The 14,667-nt window shown below is 42.3% G+C and overlaps 1 protein-coding gene across 1 annotated transcript in view; it reads right to left on the reverse strand.

Annotated features, from left to right (window-relative positions):
- Positions 1 to 14,667, reverse strand: part of SYPL1 (synaptophysin like 1) — a 122,228-nt gene that overhangs the window by 93,054 nt on the left and 14,507 nt on the right. The window lies entirely within an intron of this gene.

The following is a 14,667-nucleotide window of genomic DNA, read 5'->3' on the forward strand; positions in this document are numbered from 1 at the left end:
CAAAGAAGGAACAAACAATCTGATTATTACTATTCCAAACAACTTTAGGAAGGAAACCCAACGTAGTACGCAGAACCACCTTATCAGAATGAAAGATAAGGTAAGGGGAGTCATACTGCAACGCCGAGAGTTCAGAGACTCTCTGAGCAGAAGAAATGGCAACAAGAAATAAAACCTAATATAACATCTTAATATCTAAGGAATGCATAGGCTCAAAACAGAGCCTGCTGTAAAACTCTAGGAACAAGGTTAAGACTCCAGGGAGGAGTAACAGGTTTAAACACAGGCCTGATTCTGGCCAAGGCCTGACAAAAGGATTGAAAAAGACTGAAACTCCAATCAACACAGCCTGAGGGTCCCTTGACCTTGAACTGTACCTCGGGAGCTTGGCATTCTGCCGAGATGCCATGAGATCCAGCTCCGGCCGCCCCCATTTGAGGGTCAAGCTGGAAAACACCTCCGGATGGAGTTCCCACTCCCCGGGGTGAAAAGTTTGTCTGCTTAGAAAATCTGCTTCCCAATTGTCCACTCCTGGAATGTGGATCGCAGATAGACAGTAGTTGTGGGTTTTAGTCCACTGAATAATCCGGGCCACCTCTGTCATGGCCAAGGAACTCAGAGTTCCTCCCTGGTGGTTGATGTAAGCCACCGATGTAATGTTGTTCGACTGGAACCTGATAAACCAGGCTAAAGCTGAGGCCAGTAGAGCATTGAAGATCGCTCTCAGTTCTAGGATGTTGATAGGAAGAACTGACTCCTCCCGAGTCCAAAGACCCTGGGCCTTCAATGAGCCCCAAACTGCTCCCCAACCCAGCAGGCTGGCAACCGTGGTCAATCACTCAGGCAGGTCTACGGAAGCAAGTTCCCTGGGAGAGGTGTTCCTGAGACAACCACCACTGAAGAGAGAGTCATCGCCTGATCCAGATCTATTCGCAGAGACAGATCTGCATAGTCTCTGTTCCATTGTCTTAGCATGCATAACTGCAGAGCTCTGAGATGGAACCGAGCAAACGGGATGATGTCCATGGAAGCTACCATCAGACCAATTATCTCAATACATTGAGCCACTGACGGACAAAGAGAAGACTGAAGGGCAAGGAAAGAGTCGAAAATCTTGGACTTTGACCTCTGTCAGAAATATTTTCATCGATAGGGAATCTATTATGGTCCCCAGGAACACTATCCTTGTAGCTGGAACCAGATAACTTTTTCCCAGATTCACCTTCTATCCCTGGGAGTAAAGAAAAGACAACAACAAGATCCCCATATGAGAGTTTGCTTGTTGAAAAGACGGCGCCTGAACCAGAATGTCGTCCAGATAAGGTTCCACTGCAAATCCCTGAGACTGGATCACTGCCAATAGAGCCCCCAGAACCTTTGAAAACATTTTGGGAGCTGTGGCAAGGCCAAATGGAAGAGCCACAAACTGAAAGTGATTGTCCAAGAAGGCGAATCTCAGTCACTTGTGATGATCCCTGTGAATGAGAACATGAAGGTACGTATCCTTTAGGTTTATGGTGGTCATGAACTGACCCTCTTGAACCAAGGGAAGAATAGAACGTATAGTTTCCATCTTGAAGGACGGTACTCTGAAATAGGTCTGAAAGTTCCCTCTTTTTTGGGAACCACAAACAGATTTGAGTAGAATCCGACCCTGTTCCTGCAGAAGAACTTGAACTATTACTCCCAGGGCGGAAAGATCCTTGACACAATTTAAGAATGCCTCTCTCTTTATCTGGTCTACAGATAATCTCAAAATAAAAAACCTGCCTCTGGGAGGAAAGGTCTTGAATTCTATTTTGTACCCCTGGGATACGATGTCCACCGCCCATGGATCCCAGACATCTGTTATCCAAGCTTGAGCGAATTGAGAAAGTCTGCCCCCAACTGCATCCGCTCCCGGATTGGGAGCTGACCCTTCATGCTGACTTGGAATCAGCTGCTGGTTTCTTAGACTGCTTCCCCTTGTCCCAAGACTGATCAGGCTCCCAGGAAGACTTGGATTGTTCCTGCTTGGAGGGGGGAGGGTTTACCTCTAAAGTTACGAAAGAAACGAAAATTACTCTGATGTCCTTTCTGCTTATTCTTCTGGTCCTGAGGAAGAAAAGATTCCTTTTCCTCCTGTAATATCAGAAATAATCTCAGCCAAGCTAGGCCCAAACAAGGTCTTACCCTTGTAGGGAATCGCCAAGAGCTTGGACATAGATGAAATCCATAGACCAGGACTTCAGCCATAAGGCTCTGCGGGCTAGAACCGCAAAACCAGACATTTTTGCTCCCAACAATGACCTGTAAAGAAGCATCCGTGATAAAGGAATTGGCTAACTTGAGAGCCTTAATCCTGTTCTGAATCTCCTCAAGAGGAGTATCTGTCTGAATAGAGTCAGACAAGGCATCAAACCAGTAGGCTGCTGCACTGGCGACAGTGGCAATGGAAACTGCAGGTTGCCATTGGAGACCTTGGTGGTCATACATCATCTTTAGTAATGCCTCCAACTTCTTATCCATCAGATCCTTAAAAGAACAACTATCCTCTATGGGAATAGTGGTCCTCTTAGCCAAAGTGGAAATTGCTCCTTCCACCATAGGAACCGTCTGCCATGACTCCTTAATGGCGTCATCTATAGAAAACATCTTCTTGAAAATGGGAGATGGAGAAAAAGGAATTCCAGGCCTCTCCCACTCCCATGCAATGATTTCTGTAGCATGGTCTGGGACCGGAAATACCTCCACCGTGGAGGGAACATCAAAGTACTTGTTCAGTTTACTAGCCTTCTTAAGATTAGCTACGACAGTCATGTCGGAGTCGTCCAAGGTAGCCAAAACCTCCTTAAGTAACAAACGGAGTTGTTCCAGCTTAAATCTGAAGGATACAACTTCAGCGTCAGAAGAAGGAATTACACTGTCTGAATCTGAGATTTCACCCTCAGACGCTACCAAAGTATCTTCAGACTTCTGAGAGGAAGCACCCTGAGTAGCCACAACTGGATCAGAAACCTTACTGATTCTTTAAATTTCCTTTTGATCTTTCCCTGCAGCATGGGAAAAGTAGACAGTGCCTCAGATACTGCAGAGGATACCTGGGCGGCAATATCTTGCAAAGAAACTCCAATCGGAGCATGAGAGGAAACATAGGGCACTGCATGTGTGGACGACAAAGATTGGGACGCTTGAGGAGAAAGCTGCTGCATATCTGACGCAGGAGACACCTGAATAGCATCCGCCATAGCTATTAATGGCTCAGTATCAAAAAGTCTAATGAAGAACCAAAAAAAAAAAAAAAAAAATAAAATAAAATAAAAAATTGGTACTGGTGGTTCCGCCTGGGAATCAAAACACAGACTATATGTAACACCCAGCAAGGCCTCTTGATCCATCTTAATGCTAAGAACACCAAAAAATAAAAACAACAAAACAACCTTTTATTTTAAATAGTTAGGGTTTTACAAAACAAAAAAAGTTACTGCCCCTTTAAAAGATATTTGTACAAAACGTTTGAAATGTATGAGCAAATAAGTTAATCTACACCCAGGCACACTCTACACCTCAGCACTTTGCTGAGGTGCTTACCTGATCCTGCCGACAGAGCTGGAGGCGAAAAAGAAAATGCTCCGGTTTACACACCTGAACTCCGCAATCAAACGGCTGCAAGTAACTCCACTGAAGCAGAGCCGACTATCTGAGATGCGTAGCTACTCCGGAAATCACAGGAAGAGAGTCCTGAAAGCACGCATAAACAGGCTTCCGTTTCTGAAGGAAAAAAACGCCACTCAGTAATCAGGGGCGGCCCCAGCAGCCATTCAGACCACAAAGCAAATTTGTGCACGCAGAAGTGTAACCACAAGTCAGTTTAATAATAAACTAAACACTCCTTAATTATTCCTTAACCGGATTCAACCAAAGTTAAAAGGGACACTGAACCCAAATTATTTCTTTTGTGATTCGGATAGAGCATGAAATTTTAAACAACTTTCTAATTTACTCCTATTATCAATTTTTTTTGTTCTCTTGGTATCTTTATTTGAAATGCAAGAATGTAAGTTTAGATGCTGGCCCATTTTTGGTGAACAACTTGGGTTGTTCTTGCTGATTGGTTGATAAATTAATGCACCAATAAAAAAGTGCTGTCCAGAGTTCTCAAGCAAAAAAAGCTTAGATGCCTTCTTTTTCAAATAAAGATAGCAAGAGAACGAAGAAAAATTGAAAATGGGAGTAAATTAGAAAGTTGCTTAAAATTGCATGCTCTATCTGAATCACGAAAAAAAAAATTTGGGTTCAGTGTCCCTTTAAGGACAACCACTCAGCCAAAGAAATAAAGTTAGCAAACAGTCTCCCAACGTCCACAGTGCCTGCTGTCTGCCCTGCGATTAACCCTATAGGGCCAATGATGCAATGTCCCCCAGCAGAATTAACTGCTTAAGTGCCAAAGTCTTCTTTAAAATAAAGATAAAAATACATGGCACTTACCTCAACTCCAATCTGTCTGGCAGAAAGACAGCTCACCTGGTTTTAGAGGTTGCCATCCCTCACATGGATCTGTGGAAAAAGGAAAGACTGGGTAAGCTTTCTCGGGATTTCTGAATAGGGCAGCAAAACCGTTTGAAAAAACGCAGTGAGGATTGTACACCACAAGTTCTCAAATGCTTAAAAGCCACCACTGCTCTACTAAAAAGACTGACGTAGAGTACAGCTAGACCAAAGAAAAGAGCAGAGTAAACCTGCTCTGCTTTAAAATAATAAAATCTTGATTGAAGAAAATTCTTATCAGACACTGAACACTTCACCTCCTCCTTGCACCGCCGGCAAAGAGAATGACTGGGGTTTGTGGGAAGGGAAGTGATACTTAACAGCTCAGCTGTGGTGTTCTTTGCCTCCTCCTGCTGGCCAAGAGTGATATTCCCAACAGTAATAGATGATTATCGTGGACTCACTGTGTCATTAGAAAGAAAGCAGCATTTATTAACCCCATCACCTCACCACTAACATCCACATTTACCCTCTACACGCACCTCACTCCTCCAGCACATAACTCAGCAGTCTCTCACTCAGCTGTTTCCTGTTATGCTATTCAACAATCTCCAACTCCTCCCTCAGGTAAAGCAGTGGACTTCAGTTAGTTATTGGTACTTCATTCTGTGGCTCTGCTCACACTAATTATAAAAACTTTCCTTTTCACTCAGTGTACAATTGCTTCCTGGCAATCAAGTAACCCAAGTACACTTTACACAACCCAGTCACACACAGCATTTCCTTAACCTTAAAAGGGACATAATACTCATATGCTAAATCACTTGAAACTGATGCAGTATAACTGTAAAAAGCTGACAGGAAAATCTCACCTGTAGCCAACCCGAAGGGAAGAGCTACAAATTGGTAATGCCTGTCTAGAAAGGCAAACCTTAGAAACCGATGATGATCTTTGTGAATCGGTATGTGAAGGTAGGCATCCTTTAAGTCCACTGTGGTCATGTACTGACCTTCTTGGATCATGGGTAGGATGGTCCGAATAGTTTCCATTTTGAAAGATGGAACTCTGAGGAATTTGTTTAAGATCTTTAGATCCAAAATTGGTCTGAAGGTTCCCTCTTTTTTGGGAACCGCAAACAGATTTGAATAAAAACCCTGTCCTTGTTCCGTCCGCGGAACTGGATGGATCACTCCCATAACTAGGAGGTCTTGCACCCAGCGTAGGAATGCCTCTTTCTTTATCCGATTTGCAGATAGCCTTGAAAGATGAAATCTCCCTTGTGGAGGGGAAGCTTTGAAGTCCAGAAGATATCCCTGAGATATGATCTCCAACGCCCAGGGATCCTGAACATCTCTTGCCCACGCCTGGGCGGAGAGAAAGTCTGCCCCCTACTAGATCCGTCGCCGGATAGGGGGCCGTTCCTTCATGCTGTCTTAGAGGCAGCAGCAGGCTTTCTGGCCTGCTTGCCTTTGTTCCAGGACTGGTTAGGTTTCCAGGCCTGCTTAGATTGAGCAAAAGTTCCCTCTTGTTTTGAAGCGGAGGAAGTTGATGCTGCACCTGCCTTGAAATTTCGAAAGGCACGAAAATTAGACTGTTTGGCCTTTGCTTTGGCCCTGTCCTGAGGAAGGGTGTGACCCTTACCTCCAGTAATGTCAGCAATAATTTCCTTCAAACCAGGCCCGTATAAGGTCTGCCCCTTGAAAGGAATGTTGAGTAATTTAGACTTCGAAGTCACGTCAGCTGACCAGGATTTAAGCCATAGCGCCCTACGCGCTTGGATGGCGAATCCGGAATTCTTAGCCGTTAGTTTAGTCAAATGAACAATGGCATCAGAAACAAATGAGTTAGCTAGCTTAAGTGTTCTAAGCTTGTCAATAATTTCAGTCAATGGAGCTGTATGGATGGCCTCTTCCAGGGCCTCAAACCAGAATGCCGCCGCGGCCGTGACAGGCGCAATGCATGCAAGGGGCTGTAAAATAAAACCTCGTTGAATAAACATTTTCTTAAGGTAACCCTCCAATTTTTTATCCATTGGATCTGAAAAAGCACAACTGTCCTCAACCGGGATAGTGGTACGCTTTGCTAAAGTAGAAACTGCTCCCTCCACCTTAGGGACCGTCTGCCATAAGTCCCGTGTAGTGGCGTCTATTGGAAACATTTTTCTAAATATAGGAGGTGGGGAAAAAGGCACCCCCGGTCTATCCCACTCCTTGCTAATCATTTCTGTAAGCCTTTTAGGTATAGGAAAAACATCAGTACACACCGGTACCGCATAGTATTTATCCAGCCTACACAATTTCTCTGGTACTGCAACTGTGTTACAGTCATTCAGAGCAGCTAATACCTCCCCAAGCAACACACGGAGGTTCTCAAGCTTAAATTTAAAATTAGAAATCTCTGAATCAGGTTTCCCCGAATCAGAGATGTCACCCACAGACTGAAGCTCTCCGTCCTCATGATCTGCATATTGTGACGCAGTATCAGACATGGCCCTTACAGCATCTGCGCGCTCTTTATTTCTCCTAACCCCAGAGCAATCGCGCTTGCCTCTTAAATCAGGCAACCGGGATAATACCTCTGACAGGGTATTATTCATGATTGCAGCCATGTCCTGCAAGGTAATCGCTATGGGCGTCCCTGATGTAATTGGCGCCATATTAGCGTGCATCCCCTGAGCGGGAGGCGAAGGGTCTGACACGTGGGGAGAGTTAGTCGGCATAACTTCCCCCTCGTCAGAATCTTCTGGTGATATTTCTTTTATAGTTAAAGACTGATCTTTACTGTTTAAGGTGAAATCAATACATTTAGTACACATTCTCCTATGGGGCTCCACCATGGCTTTCAAACATAATGAACAAGTAGTTTCCTCTGTGTCAGACATGTTTAAACAGACTAGCAATGAGACTAGCAAGCTTGGAAAACACTTTAAACAAGGCAAAAACTTTTTTTTTTTTTCAAACAGTCACAACAACTGCCACAGCTCTACTGTGGCTTTTTACCTCCCTCAAAAACGACTTTGAAGCCTTTTGAGCCCTCCAGAGATGTCCTGGATCATGCAGAGAGAAGCTGAATGTCTGTCAGTATTTTTAGCTGCACAGAAAAGCACTAAAAAAGGCCCCTCCCACTCATATTACAACAGTGGAAAGCCTAAGGAAACTGTTACTAGGCAAAATTCAAGCCAGCCATGTGGAAAAAAACTAGGCCCCAATAAGTTTTATCACCAAATACATATAAAAACTATTAAACATGCCAGCAAACGTTTTATATTACATTTTTATAAGAGTATGTATCTCTATTAATAAGCCTGATACCAGTCGCTATAACTGCAATTAAGGCTTTACTTACATTAGTTCGGTATCAGCAGCATTTTCTAGCAAATTCCATCCCTAGAAAAATATTAACTGCACATACCTTATTGCAGGAAAACCTGCACGCCATTCCCTCTCTGAAGTTACCTCACTCCTCAGAATATGTGAGAACAGCCATGGATCTTAGTTACTTCTTCTAAGATCATAGAAAACGCAGGCAGATTCTTCTTCTAAATACTGCCTGAGATAAACAGTACACTCCGGCACCATTTAAAAATAACAAACTTTTGATTGAAGAATAAACTAAGTATAAAACACCACACTCCTCTTACGACCTCCATCTTGGTTGAGGCTTGCAAGAGAATGACTGGATATGGCAGTGAGGGGAGGAGCTATATAGCAGCTCTGCTGTGGGTGATCCTCTTGCAACTTCCTGTTGGGAAGGAGAATATCCCACAAGTAATGGATGATCCGTGGACTACATACACTTAACAAGAGAAATAAATAAAAAAAAAAAAAAAAAAAAAAAATGAACAGCAGCCAATCAGCATCAGCAGTGCTGAGGTCATGAACTCTTACTGTGATCTCATGAGATTTCATAGTAAGCTGAATAGGGAAATAATATGAGAGTGCACGAAGCTCATCCCCTAAGATGTCCCAGGACAGACATACTAAAATGCTGCTTTGAAATCCTTTACAATGGGATGTGGCTATTGAGGAACTTTTGAGGTAAAATATCTTTCTTTTTTACATAGAGATGTTCAGGTGATATTTTCTAGTCAGCTTTTTACAGCTATGCTGCATCACTTTCAAGTGTTTCAACATTTGGGTATTATGGCCCTTTAAGTAACTCTATAACTGTCAAACAGCTCAAACTATTCATATGATTTTCCATTTTTACACTTTTCAGTGGTGATATTCTCTAACTGAACCTGTATGATTTCTGCACTTTCTAATAAGCCCAATATCACACTCAAAATTACCATGCAGGTTTTTTGTCAGCCCTATAGACACAAAAAGCATGATATTCCCTTGCCCTGGAGCCTTTCTGAGATTCATATCTCCACATAAAGATCCCCTGTCCCTATGGCCCCAGTGACATCCACAAACCACATGAGACTAGTACTTAAGACTCCCAACCATATATTTCCTGTTAGTCATATGCATACAAGAGAAAATCAGATCAGACACTATAACCCTGCAGACCACCTTTCACACACACACATATATATATATATATATATACACACACATATACACACTGCACGATTAATCGCGGATGCGGTTTTAACAGCGATTATTGCATCGAGAGTAAACGATTTATAACCCCGCCCACTATGATGTCACCTAAGATGTACAGGAGGGCTCCGCGGCGGCCACATGCGGGTAAGGTGGGTGGCAGCCATGTCGGATCTAGAGAGTGTGTGTATATATATATATATATATATATATATATATATATATATATATATATATATATATACACATATACATATATACACACACACATACTGCAACAACTAATCGTCATAATCGATTATGAAAATAGTTGTCAACGAATCTCATAATCGATTAGTTGGTTGGCAATTAGTTGGTCTGTACACAACACCAACTGCTTTACTCCAATGAGCTCCTGCACATGGTATTGGGTTTTATAGTTATGTCCTTAGCCTAATATTTACTTTTCACGGACAGTATACGTTTACAACTACCCCTGGCTTATGTGCAAACCAGATATAATAGTCATCATTTGGATTGTTAAATTAAATCAGGTAATTTGGAACTATGTTTTGCATGATATAGTGCCAAGCTTGTTATTTACACCTAGCCCCTAGATTGATGGGAATTATTTAAAATTGATGTGCACTATTATCTGTTTGCACAATTATTAGCGGATGCTTGCTATTGCCGATTCTATGTACTGTATAAAAAAATGTGCAAGGCTTTGTCCTGTTATTGATATATAGTCCTTAGTGCTTTTGATTTGTTTTTTATTGTATTTTTATATTTTTAATCAATCGTGATAATATGTACCAGATTCAACCTTTATAAGTATATAGCTGTTATTTTTAGAGCGGACTAGATATGTTTCCCTAAAAAATTTTAGCTGCTTATTTACCATTACATATAGTATATTACAGATATTTTTTTATGTTAGAATGAAGTCAAGGGTTACTTTATTGAGAGGCCCCTTAACAAGGTGGAACACACATTGCATTGGTGAAGAGCTAACAAAATATAAATATCCCACTTTGGTGAAATTGGCAAAACCCTACTTATGCATCTCAAGCACCTCAACACCATCTGAGTGCCTCTTCTCTGTACCTCAGGAAATATAGCTGCAAACAGAGAACCAGTCTTAGCAAGAAGCATGTGGACTTGTTGAGATTTTTGCATTTCAATGCAAAGTTTCTGAAAGAGTGAATAACAGAATGTTATTAACAATGATAGTCTAACACTTTCTAGTTCTACCTCTTTTCAAACAGTTTGTGGTTTTATTTTGCTTAATTATAAAACTTTGTTCTGCTGCTTAAAAATTGGACAAACAGTTGTGTTAATGTAAAGTTTTAGTCTGAAGTTTATATTTGTAACACTCAGTATGTGGATTTTATTTAAAATTTAGGAAACAATTGTTGATTATTTTTTATCAGATTAATCGAAAAAATAATCGGCCAATTAATCGATTATGGAAATAATAGTTAGTTGCAGTATATATATATTTTACACATACATACAGGTAGCCCTCCGTTTACATCGGGGTTAGGTTCCAGAAAGAATGGTCGCAAATCTAAACCCTTGTAAATTGAAACCCAGTTTATAATGTAAGTAAATAGGAAGTGAGGGAGTTAGGTTCCAGGCCCCTCTCAAAATTGACATAAGTAACCTATAATACATTATTTTTAAAGCTTTGAAATGAAGACTTTAAACGCTAAACAGCATTATAAACAGTATCAAATACAACACAGAATATATAATTAAACTAAGTTTAATGAACAAAAACATTTGCTAAAACAGTATTATAACCTAATAAAATAATCATACAACACAGAAAATATAATCAAACTAAGTTTAATGAACAAAAATAATTTGCTAAAAGCACCTAATAAAATAATTACACAACAGACTGCATCATCATCAAACTAAGTTTAATGATCAAAAACGTTTTTTACTTGCATTTTTCTGCAAACAGGTCTCTGCATTGTTAGATTATATTGGGTCTGCACCTATTCTATGCATTTCAATCTGCAGTGATCAATAAGCAGTTAGTCACCCTCACCTCAAGCAGCTGGACAGAAAGATAATAGGGAAGTGGCTGCTAGATCTTCGTCGATAGCTCTGGTCTAATCTGTGTACACAGATTAATTTCAGACCTGCTAAGCTTGCTTAACTTTGCTGCAACACTGCTCCAACTACTGGCTATTTTAATTAGTGCACTGCTTTTCAATGCATTTCACATGACTGAAAAAAACATAATTTATGCTTACCTGATAAATTCCTTTCTTCTGTAGTGTGATCAGTCCACGGGTCATCATTACTTCTGGGATATTAACTCCTCCCCAACAGGAAGTGCAAGAGGATTCACCCAGCAGAGCTGCATATAGCTCCTCCCCTCTACGTCACTCCCAGTCATTCGACCAAGGACCAACGAGAAAGGAAAAGCCAAGGGTGAAGTGGTGACTGGAGTATAAATTAAAAAATATTTACCTGCCTTAAAACAGGGCGGGCCGTGGACTGATCACACTACAGAAGAAAGGAATTTATCAGGTAAGCATAAATTATGTTTTCTTCTGTTAAGTGTGATCAGTCCACGGGTCATCATTACTTCTGGGATACCAATACCAAAGCAAAAGTACACGGATGACGGGAGGGATAGGCAGGCTCTTTATACAGAAGGAACCACTGCCTGAAGAACCTTTCTCCCAAAAATAGCCTCCGATGAAGCAAAAGTGTCAAATTTGTAAAATTTGGAAAAAGTATGAAGCGAAGACCAAGTTGCAGCCTTGCAAATCTGTTCAACAGAGGCCTCATTCTTAAAGGCCCAAGTAGAAGCCACAGCTCTAGTGGAATGAGCTGTAATCCTTTCAGGAGGCTGCTGTCCAGCAGTCTCATAAGCTAAACGAATTATGCTACGAAGCCAAAAAGAAAGAGAGGTAGCAGAAGCTTTTTGACCTCTCCTCTGCCCAGAGTAAACGACAAACAGAGAAGACGTTTGTCGAAATTCCTTAGTTGCCTGTAAGTAAAATTTTAGAGCACGGACTACATCCAGGTTGTGCAGTAGACGTTCCTTCTTCGAAGAAGGATTTGGGCATAAAGAAGGAACAACAATCTCTTGATTGATATTCCTGTTAGTAACTACCTTAGGTAAGAACCCAGGTTTAGTACGCAGAACTACCTTATCCGAATGAAAAATCAAATAAGGAGAATCACAATGTAAGGCTGATAACTCAGAGACTCTTCGAGCCGAGGAAATAGCCATTAAAAATAGAACTTTCCAAGATAACAACTTTATATCAATGGAATGAAGGGGTTCAAACGGAACGCCCTGTAAAACATTAAGAACAAGGTTTAAACTCCATGGTGGAGCAACCGTTTTAAACACAGGCTTAATCCTGGCCAAAGCCTAACAAAAAGCCTGGACGTCAGGAACTTCTGACAGACGTTTGTGTAACAGAATGGACAGAGCTGAGATCTGTCCCTTTAATGAACTAGCGGATAAACCCTTTTCTAAACCTTCTTGTAGAAAAGACAATATCCTAGGAATCCTAACCTTACTCCAAGAGTAACCCTTGGATTCACACCAATATAGGTATTTACGCCATATCTTATGGTAAATCTTTCTGGTAACAGGTTTCCTAGCCTGTATTAAGGTATCAATAACTGACTCAGAAAACCCACGTCTTGATAAAATCAAGCGTTCAATTTCCAAGCAGTCAGCTTCAGAGAAGTTAGACTTTGATGTTTGAAGGGACCCTGAATCAGAAGGTCCTGTTTCAGAGGTAGAGACCAAGGTGGACAGGATGACATGTCCACCAGATCTGCATACCAAGTCCTGCGTGGCCACGCAGGTGCTATTAGAATCACTGATGCTCTCTCTTGTTTGATTCTGGCAATCAATCGAGGAAGCATCGGGAAGGGTGGAAACACGTAAGCCATCCTGAAGTCCCAAGGTGCTGTCAGAGCATCTATCAGGACTGCTTCTGGATCCCTGGATCTGGACCCGTAACGAGGAAGCTTGGCGTTCTGTCGAGACGCCATGAGATCTATCTCTGGTTTGCCCCAACGTCGAAGTATTTGGGCAAAGACCTCCGGATGAAGTTCCCACTCCCCCGGATGCAAAGTCTGACGACTTAAGAAATCCGCCTCCCAGTTCTCCACTCCCGGGATGTGGATTGCTGACAGGTGGCAAGAGTGAGACTCTGCCCAGCGAATTATCTTTGATACTTCCATCATAGCTAGGGAGCTTCGTGTCCCTCCCTGATGGTTGATGTAAGCTACAGTCGTGATGTTGTCCGACTGAAACCTGATGAAACCCCGCGTTGTCAACTGGGGCCAAGCCAGGAGGGCATTGAGAACTGCTCTCAATTCCAGAATGTTTATTGGCAGGAGACTCTCCTCCTGACTCCATTGTCCCTGAGCCTTCAGAGAATTCCAGATGGCACCCCAACCTAGAAGGCTGGCGTCTGTTGTTACAATTGTCCAGTCTGGTCTGCTGAATGGCATCCCCCTGGACAGATGTGGCCGAGAAAGCCACCAAAGAAGAGAATTTCTGGTCTCTTGATCCAGATTCAGAGAAGGGGATAAGTCTGAGTAATCCCCATTCCACTGACTTAGCATGCACAGTTGCAGTGGTCTGAGGTGTAGGCGTGCAAAGGGTACTATGTCCATTGCCGCTACCATTAAGCCGATTACCTCCATGCATTGAGCCACTGACGGGTGTTGAATGGAATGAAGGGTGCGGCAAGCACTTTGAAGTCTTGTTAACCTGTCCTCTGTCAGGTAAATCTTCATTTTTACAGAATCTATAAGAGTCCCCAGGAAGGGAACTCTTGTGAGTGGAACGAGTGAACTTTTCTTTTTGTTCACCTTCCATCCATGTGACCTTAGAAATGCCAGTACTAACTTTGTATGAGACTTGGCAGTTTGAAAGCTTGAAGCTTGAATTAGAATGTCGTCTAGGTATGGAGCTACCGAGATTCCCCGCGGTCTTAGTACCGCCAGAAGAGCACCCAGAACCTTTGTGAAGATTCTTGGAGCTGTAGCCAATCCGAATGGAAGAGCCACAAACTGGTAATGCCTGTCTAGGAAGGCAAACCTTAGGTACCGGTAATGATCTTTGTGAATCGGTATGTGAAGGTAAGCATCTTTTAAATCTACAGTGGTCATGTACTGACCCTCTTGGATCATGGGTAAAATTGTCCGAATAGTTTCCATTTTGAACGATGGAACTCTTAGGAACTTGTTTAGGATCTTTAAGTCCAGGATTGGTCTGAAAGTTCCCTCTTTTTTGGGAACCACAAACAGATTTGAGTAAAACCCCTGTCCCTGTTCCGATCGTGGAACTGGGTGGATTACTCCCATTAACAAGAGCTCTTGTACGCAGCGTAGAAACGCCTCTTTCTTTGTCTGGATTGTTGACAACCTTGACAGATGAAATCTCTCTCTTGGAGGAGAGTATTTGAAGTCCAGAAGGTATCCCTGAGATATTATTTCTAGCGCCCAGGGATCCTGGACATCTCTTGCCCAAGCCTGGGCGAAGAGAGAAAGCCTGCCCCCCACTAGATCCGATCCCGGATCGGGGGCCCTCAATTCATGCCGTTTTAGGGGCAGCAGTAGGTTTCCTGGTCTGCTTGCCCTTGTTCCAGGACTGGTTAGGTTTCCAGCCTTGTCTGT

The sequence above is a fragment of the Bombina bombina genome, chromosome 6, assembly GCF_027579735.1.
Source record: "Bombina bombina isolate aBomBom1 chromosome 6, aBomBom1.pri, whole genome shotgun sequence".
Lineage (NCBI taxonomy): Eukaryota > Metazoa > Chordata > Amphibia > Anura > Bombinatoridae > Bombina > Bombina bombina.